The 17,185-nt window shown below is 40.4% G+C and overlaps 1 protein-coding gene across 2 annotated transcripts in view; it reads left to right on the top strand.

The window, feature by feature from the left end:
* The window catches only part of arl15a (ARF like GTPase 15a), a 121,057-nt gene that overhangs the window by 62,669 nt on the left and 41,203 nt on the right, over positions 1-17,185 (top strand). The gene's annotated exons all lie outside the window — the stretch shown is intronic.

Here is a 17,185-nt window from a genome sequence, read left to right as displayed (position 1 = left end):
GACTTGTTTAACTGGATTTTAAGGCTACAAGTGTGAACTCCTTTCTTCAGACTCCCCCCTGAACCGTATCTCAAGAGCAGCTCAACCTAACCTTTATTGTTGAACATTATATACTAGAAGTGTTTTATTTTATGGAACTTCTTACCTGTGAGGTTGAAAAAGCAATGCTATAATTTTATTTGTTGGCGTAAACTTCTTTTTTCACCGAAACGAATCTGATACATTGTTTGGTCGTCATGGCGCTGGTTTGAAACTCTGACATATCGACACGACTCCATCACTTCTCTGTTCGTGGAGATTGTGGCGAACACAGGGCATGTGTTTCCAAGATGCCTGAGCTCTGCTCCAGTAAATGGGCCCATTAAGCACTTTTTTTTTATTTGTCTGTATGTTTTAGTCCCATTATTTTTGTACCATTTGGCAGGCAAATGTTTGCTATTTACTCTCTTAAGGCTAAAATGTTTTATGGAAGCCATAACTGTAATTTCGGTAGTTAACTCATTTGGCGAGCGGCCTGTGAAACTGATTAGTGTCGAAAACATTCTAATTTGGTGTGTTTTTACAAGCCCCGGTGGATTTCCACAACATGTGGTATCCTTTTGAGGGTTGCCTCGTCGTTTTTTTGCTCCATTTCAGACTCTAATGGGTTCAGCGCCATTGATATTTTTGGAGTGAGTTGTGAGACTTTGGGTTTGTCTTTGAAGGTTTTGTGCTAATGCACTGTACGGGGCGAGGGAACTTCAGGGAATGTCTTTGACCCCCAGAGAACTCTAGACTTGTCCCGGTCTACCCTCTGGACCTGGATTCTAACAGATCAAACTGTTTCAGGTCAAAGGTGTTTGATCAGAATCATGTTTATCACCTGATGATGCAACATTTAAAGATAGAGTAGATTCTAAACTTGACATTATATATGTGTGTTATTGTGTCTCAAATTGTATTTCATATGAAGTTTTATTCATGTTTTGATTGAGAGGCCACTAGGGGGCGCACTGTTGTCCACGGAATAACTGGGTTAAAGTGACTTTCTAAAGTGTTTCTTGGTTTTATAAATAGTTGAATTGTTTTCTTGACGTCTACAAAGATTGTGTCGATTAGATTCTGACTTCAGATGTGACTATATGTCGTTAAAGGCTCTGTTTTCCGGCAATAACACGTTTTTTTTCTATAAAGTCTTGTTAAATGACATATCCTGACAAAAGAGTGAGACGTTCTTATTCTAAATTCTGCTGTCGGATAAAAGCAGCATAAATAATAATAATAATAATGGCAGGATCGGCAAAAAAAACAAGGTAAGATGGATGAAACAACAAGAGTCGAAGGCTTGTCAATAACTTGTCTCAAGCTGAGCACAGAAGTAATGATTTCAATTAAACAAACACACAAAACAACAACCAATGTCGTCCAAAAACTTTGGTGAGTCGTCAGTCCAGGAGAGAAAGGCAGAAAACAGGAAGTCACTACTGCAGCAAAAGTAAAACATAACAAGGTTAATGTTATTTCGAAGAAGATCTGGTCTTTTCCAAAAATAACATTTCTTTCAGACTCTAAAATTCAATAGAACAGAAACCAGAAACCTAAAAATGAACTTATAGATTATTATATTATACATTATATTTATTTAATCTAAATAAGTCTGGGATTCAAGTTGCTCTGTCTCTCGACCGGGTTTAACCTCCTGTCAACATGATAGCAGTTCCAGCTCATTCACTGTTTTCTTCGTCTTGCTCTTCCACCTAAACCCTCCTTTAGAATCCATCTACGAGATCCCAGCGATGTCACAAACGACTCAAAGATCGCACAGATGTCGACACAATAAGACTTTGGCTAAAATGACGACGGAGCCCGGAGGAGGTTCTGTTCACTTCCTGTGTTGACGGGTCAGTTTTGTTAAGTGCGTAATGGAGCCGATTGTTATTTTCCTCGGTCGTAGCGACGGCTTCACACCAGCAGACTGTCTGTCTGAAGAGTTAAAAGAGTACGAATGTCACACAATAGTCACGGAGTAGCAGGTCAAGTTGTCACCTCCGCACAAGATTAATCACCGACTGCGGGGGACGCTACAACAATAAGCGTAGTTTCGATGTCCACCTTTTCTTTTTTTCAAACCACAGACGTCATGTGTTGTGATGTCGGTTCACGACAAAGATCCACACGTTCCTGGTGATGCATCAGAAGGCTAGTCTTAGACGGATGTGACAGAGTTTGAGGGATAAGTTTACAAAAGCAATAAAAAGAAACCAAGAAATAACTATATTATTATATAGATTCTTTCAGTACAATGTTATAGCTACTGATGTAAGACGTGATTATGATCAAGAAATCATGGAAAACTTTGAGTTATCAACTTGATTTCTTGAATTTTTGTTCTAATCTTTATATTTGTCCAAACAAATGTACCTTTATTTTTACCAGCCATTGATATGATGAAATGAAATAAAACAAAGTGCTATACTTGTTTTACACATGACTATATGTGGAAGGAAGTTGCAAATATTAAGAAGGAATGTCGTAGAAATCCGTATTTAGTCTTTTTATTTTTTAATGTAAGATTAAATAATCATATCATCGTCTTGTTTCGGGTTTTCTACTGTCTTTAGACCAAACTCTGGTCTCATCCGGAGCCTGTCAGCTCGTCTTCGCTTCATCTTGTTCCAAGTATTGTCTCTGGACGTTGTTTTTAAACACGAAAGTCACGTGTGAAATAAATGCTGGGATGAGAAGTTTGATGAGTCGAGTATTGAAACGGATAAATGATTGTGTCCACAGTGTCTGGACATCATGGTCGGGACAGAATCAGTCCAGTTCCCCGAATCTATCGATGCTTCTCTGATGGGATGCGTCCACCAGCCTGAATCTCTAACTGATCATCAATGAAAATGGTCATCAGAGGATAGTTTATAGTTTTAAAGTAAAGACTGTTTTTACGCCACCCTGCCTGCACTCTCTTCTTCACCTGCCTTCTTCATCTGTCCATTACTCTGAACGGTTTGTCCAGATATCCTTCGAAGAAGCTCATTAGAAGTAGAAGAAAAACTCCTGTTTCTACCATCGTTCCTTCTCCTTCAACTCATACCTTCGTCTCTCCAGTAGGGCTGGTTTTCTGGTTTCTGTGTTTGCTCTCAAATGTCATACAATTATCTTATTTTATCTCAAATATTAGCATATATATAGTTCATCATATCAACATCAACATTACTCTTCTATGACACGACCAAACCATCAAAAGGGCCGCATTAAATGACTTGGACGGCCAGATTTGGCTCCCTTGCCATGAGTTTGACACTTGACCTAAGTGGATATTTTGACAACTTTTTTTTAACCCTGTTTTCTCTGGGTCAAGGTGACCCGGTGGCCCGAAAACCAAAGGGTTTGACCCAGAGACAATACAAGGGTTCAAATGTTTTTTTTATTGCTATCATTGTTCAAACTGAATGAAACTGGATTTTTATAAAGTAACGATAAATGTTGAAGATGCAGTGACTGTGAAGAACTTCCTGAAAATGATCCACAAGTATGTGGAGAATTTTCCTGCTTCATATATTCATGTTACGCTGTGGTAGCGATTGCGTAATAGCAGCACTTTCAGCCCCAGTTTGTATTGTCTGGTACGTTTCAAAGTTCATCTTGTGACTGCAGTGCTGGGAACTGAAAGGTTAATCACAGGTGAGCCTCCACTCTGGCCCAGTTCACCAGCTATTTTTACGCTCGTCCCGTTTTAGAACCTTCGCTCCGACACTTCCCCCCCGACGAGACACCAGTGGGAAACAAACATGTGTCGCCGACACCACGGAGTGGAGCTTTGACAGACACCTGACCCAAACCCAAACACGACCTATTGTCATCCTCCCAGAAGTCTCTCTGTTCGGTTCCACTCCACGTGGTTCGGGGAAGACTTCGCCGCCTCGGCATGACTTATTGATGACGCTTGTCAAAAGGTGCTTAATATTAAATGACAGTCACTGAAAGTACCCAGGTACATGTCAGGAACAAGTCTCGGCTCGGCCCCGTCTCCTCCATTTTGTAGCCTTTAGGTCTCGTCTGAATTCAAGCCCAATTAAATGATTCCGTCTCCTGCCTCGAATCTTCCCTGGAGTCGCTGAGAGCTCGTGACCCGCCGGTGAACTCTACGCTGTCTGAGCTCACACCCCAAAATGTTCCGACCTTCTGTACCTGCTGCCGCTTTGTTTGCCTGTAATTACACCTTTTCCTGATTGGGTTTTGGAATTTGTCGGATATTTTGACTTCCCGTGACGCGACTCACGAGTCTGTTTGTCAACTAACTTTTATTTGATTTATTTATTGTTTCTGAAGCGAGCAGGAAAAATGAGGTGCAGCCATAGAACAGGTACTTGACAAATCCTTCAACGAAACTGTGGATCCAGATTGTAATCCATCACCAATATTTTACCACCTTTTCCTTTTGTAACCAAGACCTCTTCAGATAATCCCCAAGAGAAAAAGATCTTAAATCAACGAGCCTAGTTACTACTTTCAGTGTACTGATGTGTACTAATGTGTACTGATGAGTACTGACTACTGATACTTCGGGGGCCAAATTTGGCCCGCCGTGTCATTTTGTGTGGCCACTTAGCTCAAAATGTAGATTCTCATTAACGTTGATGGTGACCTATGAGGACCAGAATCAGAAACTTTTATAGTTAGTGTCGTACACACAACATAGTTTGTGTTGGCAGTACCGAATAAAAGTATGAAAAACGTAGCAAATAAGCAGTAGAAAAACAGATCCAAGCACCAAGGAAGCCATTCTGTTGTGGCTCAGATGCAAGTGTTTAAGATAAGATAAGATAAGAGTTAAATACATTTGTTTGGTGAAGAACCATGAACTAGATAATTAAGATACATTGAGCCTCAAAGAATGTAAAGACAATATCATGATCATACATCGTATTAGGTAAATATACATTCGTTTGACCCACAGCTTGGACTTCTAAAGGATTCCGGTCCCTTTCATAGACCATAACCACGACAGAGTGCATCTCTGTTCCATTATAATATTACATTTTGATTATATCACTTCTGGACTAGACTCTAGATAAAATGTCAACGATCACATGACCTTCTTGGAAGAGCTAAAATCCATCAATTTTGATCATATCTGAGTTGGGGACGGAGGTTTAGGCAAAGACCCACAGACTTTAGAAGGTTCCTTTAAAATAACCTTCTGGGCCTGTATCTGCCCTTTGCCCAGAACACATCAAAGAAGTTGACGCTGAAGTCGCTTGTACCACCAAAATTGTTAGTTTTTTCGATAGAGTTCTGGTTTTACTATGAGTCTCTAAGTTGACTGATGTTCATCCAAACCCTTCATTTCTCTTCAACTACTACTCAGTATCCAGTAAAACAGCAGAGACAAAAATATTTCATGTAGAACTTTGACAATTGTTTTTGTTGTTGTGTAATCTAACATTGAAAATACATGTTTCTCCCTGAAGTAATCCAGACTATATGCACATTTAAATGTCGTTGCGGTGACGTCGTCGTTGGCGAGAGTTTCCGTCATGCGAGAGGAACCCACGAAAGATCGCATGTGTTCACTTGCCCTCGATCTTTTTATACGTTTCCTATAAAAGTCTGATGTGCGACACCGTATAGAATCCGGTATGTTTCTTCATTATTCATCAGCGTTTCCATTAGCTTTTTACAAAGTAAACAAGTCCCGTTCAGGGTCAGCGCTCTTCGCTTCTGAGATGTTTTGGGGCCAGTGGAGCTACTTCGCAGGAACTTTATAGAAGCTTTACATTCTGGCGTCTGGGTCAGCGCCGGGTTAGACTGCTGTAATGTGAGAGACGAGGCTTTCTTTGCCGTGTCAACGACTTTCTCTTGGAGCTCTAGAGAGTAATGTGGCCGACGTGTCGATGCTTCCAACGCCTCGGACGCATAAGCAAAAACAGGAAATGAAGCGACAGCTGCTTCGCTAGGTCCTAGCGTTAGCTTGTGTATTGAGACAGCTACTGCCTACTTGCTCTTTGAGTTAGTTTGAGTCATTAACTGTGACCAGAAGAGCCACCAAAATGCTTTGCCGCCCAGCCAACCCTGATTAATCAGTTTAGCATAGCACTAAAGATGTCTCAATTAAAAATAGTATTTTAGCGACCTGTCAGCCATCATTAAACAGAGCAGTGTGTAAAAAGGCATCATGGGAGTTCACCGCTTTGGTGGCACCGTAAGTAAGGTTAGTACTGCAAATGTTGTGTCGGTGGGTTGTGGCGAAGGACCAACATACAGGGGTGTGTCCCAAGTCGCGCACTTCCGCACTTACACTCAATAGTTTGAGTGCGTCTACATTGAGCAGTGTGCGAAAATATAGTGCACAATGCGTACTCGATTGGCATACTCAAATGTCCAGAAAATTGAGTGAGGATCGATGGACACTTTCCACCCTTAACGTCCTCCATCTTAGTGACGTAGATGAAGCTAAACTGAAGCTACGTCACTGACGACGCGTCTTCGGAGCAGATACTGACGTAAATGTCAATTTTTTTTTACCACAAAACAACACAACAACAGTAATTACACAATGAAACACAACTTGATAACTTGTTTCTATTGGTGAAAAGCACTGTCAAGTGTCGGTGATAATGTTTCAACGATCGGTTGCAATCAGCAAGAGTACTACCCTGTCGAAATTTTAAGCACTGCGCAAGTAAGTGCACTGTCTTATAGTGTACTGTAAAGCAGTGCACTTAAAGATGTGCGCAATTTGAAACACAACATGGGTCTTTTTTTTTGCTGGGCAAAATAACCAAAGATTTTTCTTGTATAGTTACTTCATCAATACTAACTAATGTAATAACTGTTCTATTGTACATTATAGCCAAACTGCATTCACAAAAAAAGGTAAAAGTACTATTATTTCTTGGTTTGGCTCACAGCTTGTCTGTTTACATTGTTACCCTAAACACAACAATTTACTTGGACTTTAGTTACAAACTTCTTTATCGTACAACTTCTATATGTTTCTTACTGTGGGAGGAAACCAGAGTTCCCGTACAGAACCCCTGCAAACACAAGGAGTAGATAAAAACTCCTCAGACGAAGCAGCTCCAAACCATAATATTTGCTTCCGGACTCGTTTCCCTGACGAGATTTTCCGCTTCGCTCCGAGACGATGTTTCTTCGTCGCAGCTTAAAGCCGCGGCAGACGAACCCCTTCAGCGCCGGTCGTGACCCTTGATCCAGGTTCACGGTCTCTCCTGGAAAACGTTGTTTTGGCACATCCTCCGTAATCCCTTTGAAACGTTTAAACAGTTTAAGCAGGTCCAAATGTTTATTAGACGGGTCACCCTGAATGAAAACAAGTCGTACATAAGGTTCTGTATAAACCACATGTGACGCATGGATGTGAAGCTGCAGCTCCTGCCGCTCAAGACACGACAACCACTTCAAACGTGTTGGTTTTGGATGATATTTCACTTTGTTTTGTGTGTCAATAGTGTGTGTTTCAACACAATAGTTTGTCCTTTTTTATCGTTTTTATTGATCATTTCTACTTAACATTCAGTGAATTATTTTGTTTAAAGGTTGTTGTTGCAGACAAAAAAACATTTTTAATTGAATACATACAGAAATATTGACGGTGATAAGTATTAGCTTAAATGATCTTTAAATTGAGTAATTTTCCTTTTTATCTTTAAAACGAGAAATGTAGCTTTTAACCATTTAATATTTTTAGTGCCTTTTTGTGTAAAAATGCTTCTAATAACCCTTTTTAAATTTGAATTATGTAAAGCACTATTACCAGTTAATAATGCATTTATTTATAAGACTATTTAATGTGTTTATACTTTGACAAAAACATATTTTTAACGTTATAATATATACAGTATATATCATACTTTATTCTTATTATCAGTTATAGTTATTATTTATGAATTTAAATCAACCAAATGCTATTAATTATAAGTGTCTTTTTTCTTCTTTTATTAAATTACATTTATTTATATAAACGTTTTAATTCAAAGAACACTTCATTAATAACTTTGTACTTATGATTGTGTAATAAACCAACATTGATAAAACAGGAAATGACGCAACAAACTCTCAAGACCCCAAATAATTATATAAAAAAAATGGAGCTTGTTATGATTAAACATTGTGAGTCACTATTATTATAATTATTATTGAATCCTATTTTACTAATCATATTGTTTTTTATTCATTCGTTAAAATGATCTTTAACATCCATTTATTTGACATTTCATTTTTCCCTTCAAACATGTTGAATGCATAATAAAACTGACCTGTCAAAGATCGTGTCCAAGAACATGAACATCAATGAAGGAACTTCACGAGTTGAACTGTGTTGACGTATGTCCTGAGTCAGCAGTTTAGACTCCAATAAAAACTATAAATGGTTGGATTTGGCTACATGTTCATAGCTGCAGTTGTTAGCAATAAAAAAGTTAATACCATTTCAAACACTGAAGTTGATGCCTGTTTTCGGGGGAACATGAGGTCCACCACGTCAACTGGGAAATCACCAGGACGACATCTGAGGTTAGCGCGTTGACGGTCGGGCTTTCATCCGCACAACAATGGAACCAGAGCGAGACCTTGAAAGCATCATGTCTTCGGTTCGACTCTTTGTCTCCGTGATTGAGTTTGATCCTCGCAGACGGTGGCAGGAGGCTTCGCTAATATCCCGTTTGAGATCCAGAAGGATCGGATTTATGGATCTGACAAACGGTATTACACACCGTCTAGAGCTGAGGACGCTCGGGGGGGACGTGGGGAGTCGACTGTCAGAGTTCGCTCGCGGTGATGCGTTCGAATTGGATGAGACCTGAGGATGAGTCGAAGTTGAATTCCCCATCAAAACAGTTTTCCGCCGCCACGAAACCAACCCGAATATCAGCTGCTCTAGTGTCTCTTCGCTACGATGGCGTCAGACAGTGACGTCGCCAACCATGTTGCCCTCCTTCTTACAGCACTTGACCTAAAAAGGCGACTTATTTCCTCGACCCTTGTTTACGACGCCGTTCCTCGCCAGAGCGTGTCGACAATCCAGCCTGGCGGACCTGCGAAGGCCCCACTCGGGGGCCCTCTGTGCCGGGGCCAAACGTGTTTGTCAGGAGCTCGGGTGGGTCTGGACGAGGCTGGAAGGAAACGTGGGACAAAAAATTCCTGGTTGACATCAATCTCCTGCCGTTGGGGGGCCCGAGGAAGCCGGGGCGCAGCGGAGGGGAGGTCGCCCTGTTGATATAACACCTCAACAAAGCAGGTCTGTTTGTGTGGCTGGCTCTAATGGACTGTGACCACGAGGGGGTCTTGGTTTAGGGAGAGCCGTCTCTGGGGGAGCGGGCAGAGGGTTCAGGACTTGTGTTGGCACGAGGGACACCTGAGGAAGAGGAGCTTGTGCTCTAACCAAGTCTACTTGTTGCTCAGCTGCTATCTTGGAGTCAACTGCCTCTGACCGCTGCAGGAACAGGAGGGCAGCAGATGAAGATAAAGTCAAATACCGTCAATAATCAAAAGAATCATATGTTGCGGTCTCGGGTCCTGCCTGGACGGGGAACTTCCCCCGTTGACTCGTCTCTTTCTTCCTCCTCTGCCCACTTTATTCTCACACACATTAAACATTTGTCCATTGTGAGCAAAACACTGGCTGCTATAAATTAAAGAACATCTGGTTCCAGTGTATCAAAGCAAGATCCGATGTTGCTTCTGCTCTGTGGGGCCGACGTACAAGGCGCAGACAAGCTGAGGGTCCGACGTGTCGTCGACCGGGGGGATCCACACACTGAAGCGTGGACGGAGCAGCTGAATGAGTTACAGAGTTCATAGAGTCATGAAGACCGTCGGATTCTCTCGTCCTGAATATATTAACAGTGTTTACTATTAAAAAACCTTCCAATGCTTGTCATGTTCTCATCATATTCAGCCTCTTTTTCTTCATCCCTTCTTTGTTTTGACCCGATGGCCCCTCACAAGACCAGCAGAAGGTCATCTGGCTCCTTAGGAAAAGGGATCAATAAGGTTCAAACTACAGTATAAAACCATTCAACCTTCTGTCCCTCCTTTGATTCAGTTGATCAAAGCCCAGGTAGTCCTCGTAGAAAACGTATTTTTGACCAAAAACTTGACCACAGTTGAGTCTAGAAGTCTTGTTCTTTGACTGCTTTATCAGGGGTTGCTTTGTAGGGTCAGCAGGGAGGCCCCAGACTTTCCTTTCCCCGGCTAAATCATCCAGGTCTAACCGAGGAACCCCAGAGCGTTTCCAGACCATCTTGGAGACATGGTCTTCCCGGGATGTCCTTGGTCCCCCCCTGCGGTTTCCTACCGGGCAGGTCCGGGAGGGAGTCCTTATCACATGCCTGAGCCACATCAACAGACTCCTTTCAACATGGAGGAGCAGCTGTTCTACTACCCACCGCATGACTCCATCCCTAAGGGAGAACTTTTAGAGAAAACCTATTTTGTCAGTTTGTACCTGGTGCTCTTTCTTTTAAGTACTACCCACCACTGGGTACCATAGTAGTGCATGGATACGTAGAATCGTATCGTATCCAGAGAGCTTTTCCTTCTAGCTTAGCTCTCGCTAAAGAAGACTAGAAGTTCACCAGTTAAAGTTTGGTCTTCATGAATCAGATAAAAGTTTTCAACGAGTCGGATCAGGCACGAGTCCACGGCTGATTCAACGGCTGAACTCTGTGACGAATCCGAGGACGAACGTGTTTTTTGAACGGACACGTTCTCGCGTAAACACTGTAGTGACTGCGGTCCTGTGGTCGCCCTCGCGGCCGCAGACCTCGTGGATCACGTTCCCTCCTCCTCGAGCCAAGGTGGCCACAGATTTTCACCTCCTCAACAGATCACATGTAAACATTGTTGTGAGTCAGCAACTGGTCTGACATCAGCACCGGTGACTCACTCTTTGTTTGGCTGCCGTCGTGGCGACAGTTTTCACTCCGGCACGACTGGGATGGATCGTCCAGAACCGACTTCTCCAGGAGGCTTGAAGCAAGAAAACATTTAGCCTTATCTAAGTAGAACCAGATGTCAAGTTCGATCAAATTCCTTTCATTGTCGATCCCAGTGAGGAGGTTCTTCTGTCGACAACGTTCATGTGAGACAAAACCCAGACTCGAGAATCTTTAGCTTCTAGAAGCCAGACTTAGGATTATTGAGATCCACTGATCCACTGAAGTAAGACTTTATATAAATAAAACCAGAATCAGCTCCTCAAAGTTGTGTTCACACCAAACACAAATTCATGCTTTTTGTCAAGTAGCTTCTCTAAAAGCAGTCGACCTACTGTGAGGTCTAAAGTTAGTGGAAGGTCAAAATAGTAGATTGGAGATGATTAATTGTAGCTTGATGGCTCGTAACTTGAGTTCGGGGTTAAGAGATGTTCAGGGCCCCGTCCCCTGGCACCCGTGTTGGTATGAAGGTTTTAAGACTTGACCAAAAGCTCCTAGATCCTTAGGAGCACCAGGACCAAAGAGAGGTGTTTGGAGTCCAGTCCTAAGGCCCTAAAACCTGCCTGAGTTCCTGAACGCTTTGAGGCCAGGATTACCTCGGTTGGTGGAGGAGAAGTTCAGGGACGTAGGAAAATAAAGTGTTTGCATCTTTACTACAAGACCTTGATTGCCAAATGAAAAACTTCCATCCAGGGTGGAGATGAGATGGATGTTTCTTGGTATCTCAGGACTATTCGAGTCTAGTTGAGTTGACTCTGGTATTTTCTCCGGATGATTCCCAGATGCCACTCTTGTCAGGTACCCCAGGAAGCTCTTCAGGAGGCCCTACGGCACCGGTGTCAAACCCGTTCAAAAGAGCTGAGATGGTGCAGGTTTCAGATCCAACCAGTCAAGCACATATAGTTGAACCAGTCAGGAGTGTGAAGACTGGACTCAGTTGATTGACACCTGTCATTTCTGGACGGGTCTGACAGTCAATGACAAAACCCAGGGAATCCTGTAGAGACAACGGCTCTGACTTAACTTGGAATTCCCTGAGCAGGGCTGGAGGGGGTTTCTGTGGAGGGGTATTGTTTGTGGTCCAGTTGGTGGTCCAGAGATCTGAGCCGGGCCGGTCGGCGGTGTCGGAGTCTGAACTGTACGAGCAGCTGACAAACGGTTCCGTCCTGGTGTTGTTGTTGCAGCCACAGCTTAAAGTAATGGATTCTCCCCGGAGGCGTCCGCTCGTGTCATTTATGTGCGAATCTCCATTTCCTCCTTTCTCCACTTTCACCTCCCAACGAAAACACTCCGGCGTGTGAAAACCTATAAGTCATTAGAGGCTTCGTTTCGCCGAGCAACCTCAGCAACCCCACAGCTGAGTGGACTTCTCACCGCCGCCAGGTCCTGTTCTCCTGTGGTCCTCAGGAATGTGGCTCGCTCGGTGATGGAAAAGCCAGAACCCCCCGAAAAACTTTCCCGCTGCTCGACTTTCACGCCGGACGCTAACGTGCGCAGCAGATGAAATAATCCAGCGACGTGATTGAGTGTCGTTGCCAGAGCTCGCAGCTAATTGGTCCTCAGCGGGAGGCTTTTGTTTTTACGGCTCTCTGCAGGCTCGTCCCGGGGTCCGGCGTGAAGGGGAAAACCAGCGCTCGGTAATTGATCAGATTTGTAATAACACGTCGTAAATCAGCCTTGTTTGGATTCGTTGTTGTCAAATATGTGTGAAAATGTCAAACAGGAAAGAACGACATCTCACTTGATCATACAATTGTTTATCAATTAAATATATAAGTCGCGGAAACAATTGTTTATTATTTTTCTTATTTTAAATGTGAATCTTGTTCTTGTTCATCACTATTTTTATGTATTTAGATAAAATTCTAATTTATTTTATCCTGAAAATATTTAGTTGTATCCATTGTGAGTAGATTTATAGAAGTAATACTACAATGTGCCATAAATACAAGTAATTATTTGATCTTTGTTTGTTGCATTTAATACAATATTTGTCACAGTTAATTGATAAAAATGGAATACTACTGTAGTACTGACTAAACTTTTCTATAGTTAATCATTTTTGTTTTGTTGCTTCAGAATATTAAGGGATCTAAAGAAAATGTATTTCCTGTTTTATTGAATTTTTTATAAGGAAAGACTCTTTAGAAGTTCAATAAAAATATATTTTTATAACAAAAAGAAATAGTGAAATATTGGTGAAGTTATCCAGGAGCATTTTTCTGTTGTATTTTTGATAAAATGGAGAGAAAGGAAGTTATATAATTATCATTAAAATACTTTTTTTATTCACGTAGCACCTTTTAGGCATAAAGTAATTACAAGGTGACATAAATATACGTGTATTTAATTAATCATGTATTTTTTTCTTATTAAAATGACGTATTGAAGTCGTTAAAAACGACAACTACCATAAAAAAAGGTGTTTGTAAAAGGCAGTAATATTGTGTTTGTTTCTTAATCGGATGAGGACATGAGACACACACACACACACACACACACACACACACTTGAAGAGTACTTGTTGTAGATGAAGAAGTATTCAAACACCTCTGGACTCATTACAGCAGTGACCCCCCCCCCCCTCACTTTCTCCTGTGCGTCCTCGCTCCCCCGATAGTTCCCAGTAAACATCCACTCGTCACCCGCGCAGGGAAAAAAGAAAAAAAAGACCCGGACGAGGTCAACTGGAGGATTAAGACCCTTCAAACGGGGTCACGGAGATCAATGATCAAACAGGGAGCCAGACCCTCGGCCGCGGCCCCCCCTCCTCCAACTTTATTATCAGACTCACTGAAATGGAGACAAAAACGCCGGCGAACAATTACTTCCCTAAAGCGTGACCCCAGCGACCCCTTCATCTGAGCGCCACCTATAGATGATCCAGCAGACGTGACGTCTCCATCAGCAGCAACACTTTCAGCCACGGCGACGCAGCAGCGACAGGAAGTGACTCGTTCAGAATATTTATCCATTTATTATTTATTTTTAATTGTTAATATTTTTGTTATAAAATTATTTATTAACATCTTTAATTTCTCCAACATTATCTCTTTGATGATATTATTTAGCAAAAAACATTCTAAAAAATCTTAACAGAAACAGGAAAAAGTAAAATAAAACGTTGAAGCCTTTGATTAAATTAAATTAAAAATGAAGTGTGGAACATTTTTTAAATATTCAAATATAAAAAACATGTTCTTTTCTGACTTATTTTCAAATGTTTACTTTGTCTTAGGATTTAAATCAATACTTGATCTTTATGTCGGACAAGAATATCTTTATATTCGTTCATGACTTTATAGAAAAAATCTATTTTCAAACAACATATTTATCTTTGTTCTATAAAAACATGTCTTAGTTCAATAAACATCAAACCTGCTCTTTATTATCATTTCTTTTTTTCAGCTTCATTTAACAAGTTCTTTAAGAAAAATAAAACAAACCTTAAAAATGATCCAAACTAACAGATACATGTTTACACTGTTGGTTAGATTAGAGTTTTAGTTAAGTGTTGTATTATTATCATTATATGTTATTATTATTGTTATTATTATAAAATGGTATTACTATTGTTATTATTATTGTTATTATTATAAAATGGTATTACTGTTACTATTGTTATTATTATTATAAAATGTTATTACTATTACTATTGTTATTATTATTATAAAATGGTATTACTGTTACTATTGTTATTATTATTATAAAATGGTATTACTGTTACTATTGTTATTATTATTATAAAATGGTATTACTGTTATGATTTTTATTATTATTATGAAAATGATTATAATACTTGATTGTTCATCAACTATATTGAAATGTACTGAACTAGAGAGTGTTTCACTGACTTGAGCTTCTGCTGCTCGTCCTCTTGTCCTCTTGTCCTCTAGTCCACCAGTCCTCTCGTCTTCTCGTCTTCTCTTCCACTCTTCCTCTCATCCTCTCTTCCACCAGTCCACCAGTCCTCTCGTCCTCTCGTCCTCTCGTCTTCTCTTCCACTCGTCCTCTCATCTGTCTCCAGATGGACACACTTCTTATGTTAACTCTGGACACAAAGACTCTGAAAATGTTCCCGTTTCACACAAATGTCCGACTCGATCCCCAAAGAAGATTTAAGTCTCACTTTCCTTTAGTGCCTGAAGTCACTTCTGAGAGCGACTCTGTCGACCCGATGTTGTGACACCAGAACCTACAGAACCAGCCTTCACAGATGCTGCAGAAACACTTATTGTCCTTCATGTCTCTATCTTCATCCCAGAGTGAAGGAACCTGTGGCTGCTCTACTCCGAGTCTCTCATTGTGGAACAGATGTGGTGTAGTTTGGACCTCAGGTCTTGGACTAAGAAACAAAAGTCACCTTCAAAATAAGAGTTTTCAAATCTACCTTATTTTTACGCTTTAATTTGCGAAATATATCCACAAAACTCAAGGTCACGCAGGGGTCACAGGATATATTGAAGCAGCAGACAATAATTCAACAAAAGTTGGGAAAAGAATTGATTTAAAAACTGCATAAAATCTAATAATAGTATTCATTTTGTTTTGAGAATAATATGGTTGCATCACCAGAGTAATATTTTAAGTCATAATTAATTAAAATATAATATAATATATCATATATATATCATATATCATGTAATAAAAGGTTTAATATATATATATATATATATATATATATATATATCAGGTACAAACTCCGACAGTTCTAGTCGACAAGAGGAAATATCTTGTTTCTTTCAGTCGCTCGTGACAAAAGACACGATTCTTTTAAAACCAAATTAACTTTTAACTTTTGTCTTTTGGCTCAGCTCGATCCAAAAATACTTTTCCTCATGAATCACAGCTGCGGCACCTGTGGAGTCACCGGCCGCTGAAAATGAATCACATGTCGTGAAGAACACGCGTGTTTTCCGGCTCATAAAACATTTGTGAAAGTCTTTTTTCAAAAGTGCTCCAACGCTGCATTTTTCATGCGCATGTTACTTCCGTGTCTTTCCTCGCGAGTCAAGACGCCGGTTCTTCAGGAAATAAAACGACATGAAAGATGAAAAAGGAAACAAAGCTATATCGGGCGAGTGCAGAGAAGGAAGGATGATCGTCTTTCAGCGAGAAGATAGAAATACAAACGCCGCTGTGACCTTTGATTATAGAGTTAAAATTAAATTAAATAAAACTTCAATCCAAAGTGAAATCACACAAAAAAACAACTTAAACAACAAAAAACTATTTTTTTTAAAAGATGTACAGAATAAAACTGCAGAAAGACCCCCCAGTCTGCTCAAGAATTGACCTCTGTTGACCCCCTGGTTGAGTTTGAGACCCCTGCGCTGGTGTTTCTTTGTCCCCCGAAATAAGGACTCGTCATTATCTGTCGAGCTAAGCTAAATGCTAACTAAATGGTTGAGCGGCTCACAGGCTTCAGTTCTTTGTTTGAACTCAAGAACATTCGATTTTTTTATTCACTTGTATGGCTTCAAACCGCTGCCGTCGCCTCAGGAGTATCAAGAACTGACACAAATCTTGAACCAGATTTCTGCTACTTTTTGTTCTATCAAGATAAAGTCACCGAAAATAATTGTCATCTTAGTTTAACAATACTACAGAAAACAGACGCAAAAATTAAAAAAACACTTTTTGAGGGTACATTTTTTTCTTAATACCCAAGTGTACATTTTTAGTTGTAATAAATATCTGTTGTGTATTTATACAGCAGAAATACAAGTTGCATTTGTTGTCCACAACATCATCTCCTTTTTATTATATTATATTTTATTTAACAAAAACTGTTTAGAAAAAAATATTATTAACTATTAATTCCAGGAACACAGAATTGAAAAAACATATTAAAACCTTTAAAACAAAAAGAAGTTGATGCAACTCAATTTTGACACTTTTTTTTCCCTGAGAAACACAATTTAAAAAAGTAAATTTGCTGGAATTTGTAGTGTGTCAAGTATTGACAACTATTGTTGTGTTACAAGAAAGACATCAAACATTAACCCTGGCTAGCTTGTCAAAAAAGGGCTGATGCAGCAGATGATGCGACTCGTCAGAGTTGACGTTTGTTCTTATTTGTGTCTTAAGAAGATTTTTAAAAACTCCAGATGTTTGTCGTCCACCAGCAGATGTGCGGATGTGTGCGGACGAATCAAAACACTCTCGAGTCAACAAACCTCTGGTTGTGTCCTGATTGTGTCACACACACACACACACACACACACACACACACACACACA

This window comes from Callionymus lyra, chromosome 1, assembly GCF_982586985.1.
Source record: "Callionymus lyra chromosome 1, fCalLyr1.hap1.1, whole genome shotgun sequence".
Lineage (NCBI taxonomy): Eukaryota > Metazoa > Chordata > Actinopteri > Syngnathiformes > Callionymidae > Callionymus > Callionymus lyra.
The sequence above is the reverse complement of the archived record's forward strand: the minus strand, read 5'-3'. Positions and strand labels throughout refer to the sequence as shown.